At 38.6% G+C, this 7,113-nt stretch overlaps 1 long non-coding RNA gene across 1 annotated transcript; it reads right to left on the reverse strand.

Moving 5' to 3' along the window:
- Nucleotides 1-549: 549 nt before the first annotated feature.
- LOC140627596 (uncharacterized) lies at nt 550-2,633 on the reverse strand. The gene is made up of 3 exons (XR_012026262.1): nt 2,591-2,633; nt 1,837-1,912; nt 550-1,639 (listed from the first exon to the last, which is right to left on the reverse strand). It is a non-coding gene; the product is annotated as an uncharacterized lncRNA (long non-coding RNA).
- Between the last annotated feature and the right edge of the window lie 4,480 nt (nt 2,634-7,113).

The raw sequence follows: 7,113 nt of genomic DNA on the forward strand, positions 1-7,113 counted from the left end.
ATTTTTGTCCCCTTCATTTGTAATGTGTTGCATACAACAGACTTCCTCTGTCTAAATGCTTCTCTACTCTTCAATTTTGTCTGGTTCAGCTGACTCATTTGAGGTGTTTCCTGGGCCATAACTGCACTGGCACTGCTGATCTTGGCCTATCCAGCTATCCTTTCTCTCTGTTCCATTCCTTTGTTTCCACACAGTGACTCTCCACAATTTTGAAACATATTTAGCCAGATTCCAAGGTTTATCTTGTATTTAAACAGTGGCATGCCATTTTCCCCTAATAAGACAAATTAAAGTAGAAAATGAAGAACTAATTTGTTCAAGTCTTTCTCTTACCCGTTGCGTATAAGTACACAACTATAAAACTCAGGTCACACAATATAAAATTTAAATATTTCCACAAAATAAAAAGCTAAAACATTATATCCTAAGTTAAAAGCTAAAGAGGTCAGCTTAATCATTGTGCTTCTCTGTCCCCTTCTTTTAACTTGTAGTTAGATACCTTGGAGGCCCATGAATTGCGTGGATGTCCTCTCCCTCTAGCTCCTGAAACATAAGACACTGATTAAGAACATTTTTTTTAAATTCCATGTACTTTGCTTGTTGCTCAATTTTACCACCTATGCTATATTTGAGCTCCAGGAAATCAAGAAAACGAGGACACACAACGTATGATAATGAGTCTTTTTGACAGAACATTGCTGCCAAAGTCAAGAGATAAGAGTTCCCAGGGTGTGGCCAACCACATAAAGCACCTTGGATAAAACAACATCACATAATCTAGCCCTTGCAACTAACTGCAAAAATAACTGTGTTGCCACACTTACACTGCCATATACAAACATCCATTCATATTGACACAAGTCCTGTTAGTAGAAGATACAAGAAACAGTAGCAAAATCACACAAATATTAGTGAAATGATAATAAGACTTTCAATCACTGAGGAGAGTAGACATTATTTAGGTGAATAGTTTTGTAACAACTGTTTAACTATTTGAGGAAGATCAAGGTGACTTTCCAAAGCCATGAGATGAACCTGAATGTCCATCATGATTAAAATATTGTTTAATAACGGAAATCTCAGTTTTTAGAGGTGCACAGTAGAAACAAGAGACGAAACTGAACCAATATCTTAACAATGTTGGTTTGGGCATATGTTTGTGAGGGAAATACAGCATTTGTATCGTACAATTTAAATCTTTTTATGTTTTCCTAATAAAAGGGAAAGATAGAATTGTCACATCTTTCATAGGTGAAGTAACGGTGACTTTTAAAACTTTAAGCATATTTTTCCATATTTTCTAGTATCGTAAAAAATTACCACCTCTTGCATTTTGAAAAGGAGAATCTTTGTTAAATCATAGATATACAGAAAAAAGTGTAAGCAATTAAACAAAAATCACTTGAATTACATTGTTCAATAGTATCATTATTAACCGTCTCTATTGCCTTATTGCCCCTCTGTATTGAGTGTGTGTGTGATAAAATTTTATACATTGAGATATTAATGCGTATGTAACATAAAAGGCATTTTTGAGGTTTTTGTAAGTATAATTCACTTACTTGCCCTCTTCCCATCAAATTAAGTCTCGTTTGTGATAACTGTCATATATTGTGGGTGTCAGAAAAGAAGCAAATGCCTTAGAAATCATGAGAGAATAAATAACATGTCAACATAACCAGAGTTTTCAATTACCATCCAGTGTCCTTCTTCTCAAGTGATACCTATTAGAAACTGGGTAACAGTGAGAACCCTGAATGTGGGGGCAGAAACTCCCCTGGGGCTCCCTATCTAATATCTGGGGTCTAGGGCCCTGGTAAGGCAATGATTTGTTACCAGTGTCTTCATCAATTATAGTCATGATAATTAGCAGGTACAGCCAGCTAACTTTTTCCTGAGTTCTTGCATGGGTCTGAGAAAAATTAGAAAAGAAGGTCAGAATTTATTAAACCAGTACTCTTGTAATGTGGACCTATTGTTTCCCCAGAGGTGTATCCATGACACTGTACAACACTTGGCCCCCTCACAAGGTTTAGGTTTAGGGATTATAGGGGCCATTGCAGAAGTGTAGACTGTTGATTATGCTGGTTGTAGTGCTGTGAGTCAGATTTCTCAAGGCCTGAAAACACGTCTGGATCACCTTCAGCTTAATTTAGTTTGAGTGACATACAACCAGAACAGGCTGTGGCTGACCTCAAGGCTTTCTAGATCAGACATGGTTCATAGGCTGATAAGATTGCATCGGCAAAACGTATATTCCTGCCTGGAGCTCTAGTATACCTGTGAGTTCTCACAGACGAAAGTACTGTGTAGCCTGGGCTGTGTAGCCAGGCTACACAGTAGGCATTCAGGGTTCTAAATTTCACCTAATTCTTTTGGGTCATGTTTCACCCCTGGCTTTCTCTATGCCTGGAACACCCAAGCCCACAACTTCCCCCAAATAAATCTCTCCAGAAGGTAAACCTCCCATGTTCTTCTGGGAGGAATAAAGGAAAACAGTTTTCTGGTTGAGTGGGTCATAGAACAGATCTGGGGGTCTAATACCTCCTTAATAAAGTTTGAAACAATTCTGTGGTTTTTTTATACTTACCACCCACTCCTCTCCTTAAAGATACCTGGTGCCTCCACTTCCTTAGCATTTCTGAGGTACTCTGACTCCAATCTGCTTGCACCTTATTGGCCATAGAACACTGCATCATAATGGGCCTGCTAGGGAGACACAGAAGTAACTCTCAGGAAAGATGGGTCCCTGTGCCAGTATCATTAGAGCTTTGGTTTAGTTTTTTTCCCTCTTCCTTGACCTCTTCTGTAAAATAGAATAAAACCTAACCCTGTCACACACCTAGAAATGTTGTAAGATATAAGGAGGTTCCAACTATGAAAGCACTTTATGTTTACAGAGGGGAACAAAAGTTGAATGTTGTCACCATCAGCAATAAGTGACACACAAAGAGATTTAGGCATATCAATTGAACACAGTGTTTATTCTTCATATTTTAAATAATCCACTGGTGGGTTGAGACAGGTGTCTGTACCACAGGATTCCTATATGATATCACTACCCTTTTTGTTCTTACCTTCTGCACCAGTTTACTGGCAGCGTTTTCCCCCATGGAGTGGGGTTGACATCCTATGGAGTGACATCCCACGTAGTACACCTACCTTTTCCAGATGTCTCTTTATTTTAACCTAGCATACACATGTATCCATAATAATTGTTTTTAAAGTTATTTAAATTCCAGTTAGTTAACATATAGTGTAATATTAGTTTCTGGTGTACAATATATTAATTCAACACTCCCACACATCACCCTGTGCTCATCACAGCAAATGCACTCCTTAATCCCCATCACCTATTTAATTCATGCCCTACCCACTTCCCCTCTGACAACCAGCACTTTGTTCTCTATAGTTAAGATTCTTTCTTGGGATCCCTGGGTGGCGCAGCGGTTTGGCGCCTGCCTTTGGCCCAGGGTGCGATCCTGGAGACCCTGGATCAAATCCCACGTCGGGCTCCCGGTGCATGGGGCCTGCTTCTCCCTCTGCCTGTGTCTCTGCCTCTCTCTCTCTCTCTCTGTGTGACTATCATAAATAAATAAAAATTAAAAAAAAAGATTCTTGTTGTTTTTCCTCCTTTTTATTTTTAAAAAATTTTTTAAAAATTTTTTAAAAAGGATTTTATTTATTTATTCATGAGAGACACAGAGAGAAAGAGAGGCAGAGACACAGGCAGAGGGAGAAGCAGGCTCCATGCAGGGAGCCTGATGTGGGACTTGATCCCGGAACTCCAGGATCATACCCTGAGCTTGGCAGACACTCAACTGCTGAGCCACCCAGGGATCCCCTGTTTTTCCTCTTTTTATCTCTTTGTTCATTTGTTTTGTTTCTTAAACTCCATATATGAGTGAAATCATATGGTATTTGTCTTTGACTGACTCATTTCACTTAGCGTAAGAATTTCTAGCTCCATCTAAAGTCATTGCAAATGACAAGACTTTAATCCTTTTAATGGCTGAGTAATATTCCACTGTGTGTGTGTGTGTGTGTGTGTGTGTGTGTGTGTATACACACTATATCCTTTTCCCCCTTGGTTCTAGGGTTAAAGTTAAGATTAAGGCCAGAGTTATGGTTTTGCTTATGGTTATGCTATGCTTATGTTTATGGCTATGGTTATGGTTAGGGCCAGGGCAAGATTATTTGCCTTATATCCTGCAGTTCAGAGATCTCTCCAGAAGCTTACGGTGAGGATTAGCATTAGGGGTTAGGCATTAGGAATCACGGGTTAGGGTTAAGGTTAGGGTTAGGGTCAGGATATGTGCCTGGCATCCTGCTGTTCAGAGACTTCTCCAGAGAATAAAACTCCAGACTTCTGCTGGGGTAAGAATAGACATGGCATTCATGGACTGAGCTGAGGCAAGAAGGCGATTTATGGCTCTAAATACTCTTTAAATAGATATTCAATTACTCCTGCTGTTTTATCTCTACCTTCACACCATTTTTCAGAAATATTCCAATTCTTAAATGTTTGGGATCTTCTCCAGAATAAATAGGCTGTTTCTCACCTTCTCTCATGATAGGATCAGGAACCCACTTTCTCAGATCTAGAGTTGAGGTTAGAGTTAGGCTTAGGGTTAAGGTGAGGATGAGGATATGTGCCTGGTATTCTGCAGTTCAGAGACCTCTCCAGAGGGTTAGGGTTAGGTTTAGGCATTAGGGGTTAGTGGTTAGAGGTTAGGGGTTAGGGTTAGGGGTTAGGGTTAGGGTTACGGTATGTGCCTGGCATTCAGCACTTCAGGCTCCTCTCTAGGGTATAAAACCCCAGACTTCTGTTGGGGTGAGAATAGACATGGCAGCTATATACTGACCTGAGGCAAGGAGGGGTTTCAAGGCTCTTAATACTCTTTAAGTAGATACTCAATTGTCCCTTCTATTTTTGTCTCTACCTTCACAACCATTTTCAGAAATATTACCTACTCTTAAATGTTTGTATATTCTCCAAAATAACCAGGCTGCTTCTCTGCTTTTCATTATTTTTTGATTGTTTAATGTTTTTACTTAAATTCCAGTTAGTTAACATATAGTGTAATATTAGTTTCAGGTGTACAACATAGTGATCCAACACTTCTATACAATACCCAGTGCTCATCACAGCAAGTGCCTTCCTTAATCCCCATCACCTTTTCAATCCATCTCCCTACCCACCTCATACACAGCAACCACCAGTTTGTTCTCAAGAGTGTTTCCATTCTTGAGAAGATACTAAATCTTTAAGAATTGGTAATATTTCTGAAAATGGCTGTGAAGGTAGAGATAAAAACAGAAGGAACAATTGAATGTGAATTTAAAAAACATTTTGAGGCCCAAATTCTCTTCTTAGCTCAGTAGATAGCTGCCATGTCTGCTCTCACTCTAACAGATGTATAGGGTATTATTCCCTGGAGAGATCTCTGAAGTACCATGATACCAGGCACACACCATAACCCTAACCCTAAACCTAACACTAAGCATAGCTGTAACCCATAGCTCCTGATGTCTACTCATAACTCTTACCCTAATGCTACCCTAAACCTAACACTCTGGAGAGATCTCTGAACTGCAGGATACCAGGCACATACCCTCACCCTGACCCTAAACCTAACCTTCACCCTGTTCCTAACCTTAACACTGGATCTGAGAAATAAAAAGAAAGAAACAGACTCTTAACTATACAGAACAAACCGATAGTGACCAGAGGGTAAGTGAGTGGAGGAATAGGTTAGATGGGTGATGGGAGATTAAGGGGTGCACTTGTGATGAGCCTTGGGTGTTATATAGAAGTTTTGAATCATTATATTATACAAATGAAATGAATGTCACACTATATGCAAACTGGAATTTAAATAAAATCTTTTTTTTAAAAGAGTGTGTTTCTTGGTTTGCCTCTCTCTCGTTTCCCTCTGCCTGCTTATTTGTTTTGTTTCTTATATTTCATATGTAAGTGAAATCACATGATATTTTTCTTTCTCAGACTGACTTATTTTGCTTAGCATAATACTCTCTAGCTCTGTCCATCATTGTAAATGGCAGGATTTTGTTCTTTTTTTATGACTTATATTCCATTGTATTTTTTTATCCATTGTATTTATATACCATACCTTCTTTACCTATTAATTAGCGGGTGGACTCTTGGACTGTTTTCATAGTTTGGCTATTGCAGATAATTCTGCCATAAACATCGTGGTGCATGTATCCCTCTGAATTAGTATTTTTGTGTTCTTTGGGTAAATATCTATGTGCAATTGCTGGAGAGTGGGGCAGTTCCATTTGGAAAGACATTCCATGCTCATGGATTGGAAGAACAAATATAATTAAAATGTCTATACCATCCAAAGCAATCTACACATTTAATGCAATTCCTATAAAAATACCAACAGCACTTTTCACAGAACTGAATCAAACAATCCTATAATTTGTATGTGACACTAAACACCCTGAATAGCCAAAGCCATCTGAAAAAAAGGAAAGAAAAGCTGGAAGCATCAAAATTCTGGACTTCACATCATATGGTACAGCTGTAGTGATCAAAACAGTATATTATTGGCACAAAAATAGACATGTAGATCAATGAACAAAATAGAAAAGCCATCAATGAACCCACAACTCTATAGTCAGTTTTGACAAAACAGGAAAGAGTATCCAATGGGAAAAAGATGGTCTCTTCAGTAAATGGTCTTGGGAAAACTGGACAGCAACAAGCAAAAGAATGAAACTGAACCACTTTCTTAGAACATACACAAAAATAAATTCAAAATGAACTAAAGACCTAAATGTGAGACTGGAAATCATAAATTCTTAGAGGAGAACACAGGTAGTAACACCTTTGACATCAGCCATAGCAACTTCTTTCTAGATATGTCTCCTGAGGCAAGGGAAAGAAAAGCAAAAAATAATCATTGGGACTTCATGAAAATACTGGCACAAAAACAGACACAGAGATCAATGGAACAGAATAGAGAATCCAGAAGTGGACCCTCAACTTTATGGTCAACTAATATATTCAACAAAGGAGGAAAGACTATCCACTGGAGAATAAAAAAAACAGTCTCTTCAATAAATGGTGCTGGAAAAATTGGA

Source organism: Canis lupus, chromosome X (genome assembly GCF_048164855.1).
Source record: "Canis lupus baileyi chromosome X, mCanLup2.hap1, whole genome shotgun sequence".
Lineage (NCBI taxonomy): Eukaryota > Metazoa > Chordata > Mammalia > Carnivora > Canidae > Canis > Canis lupus.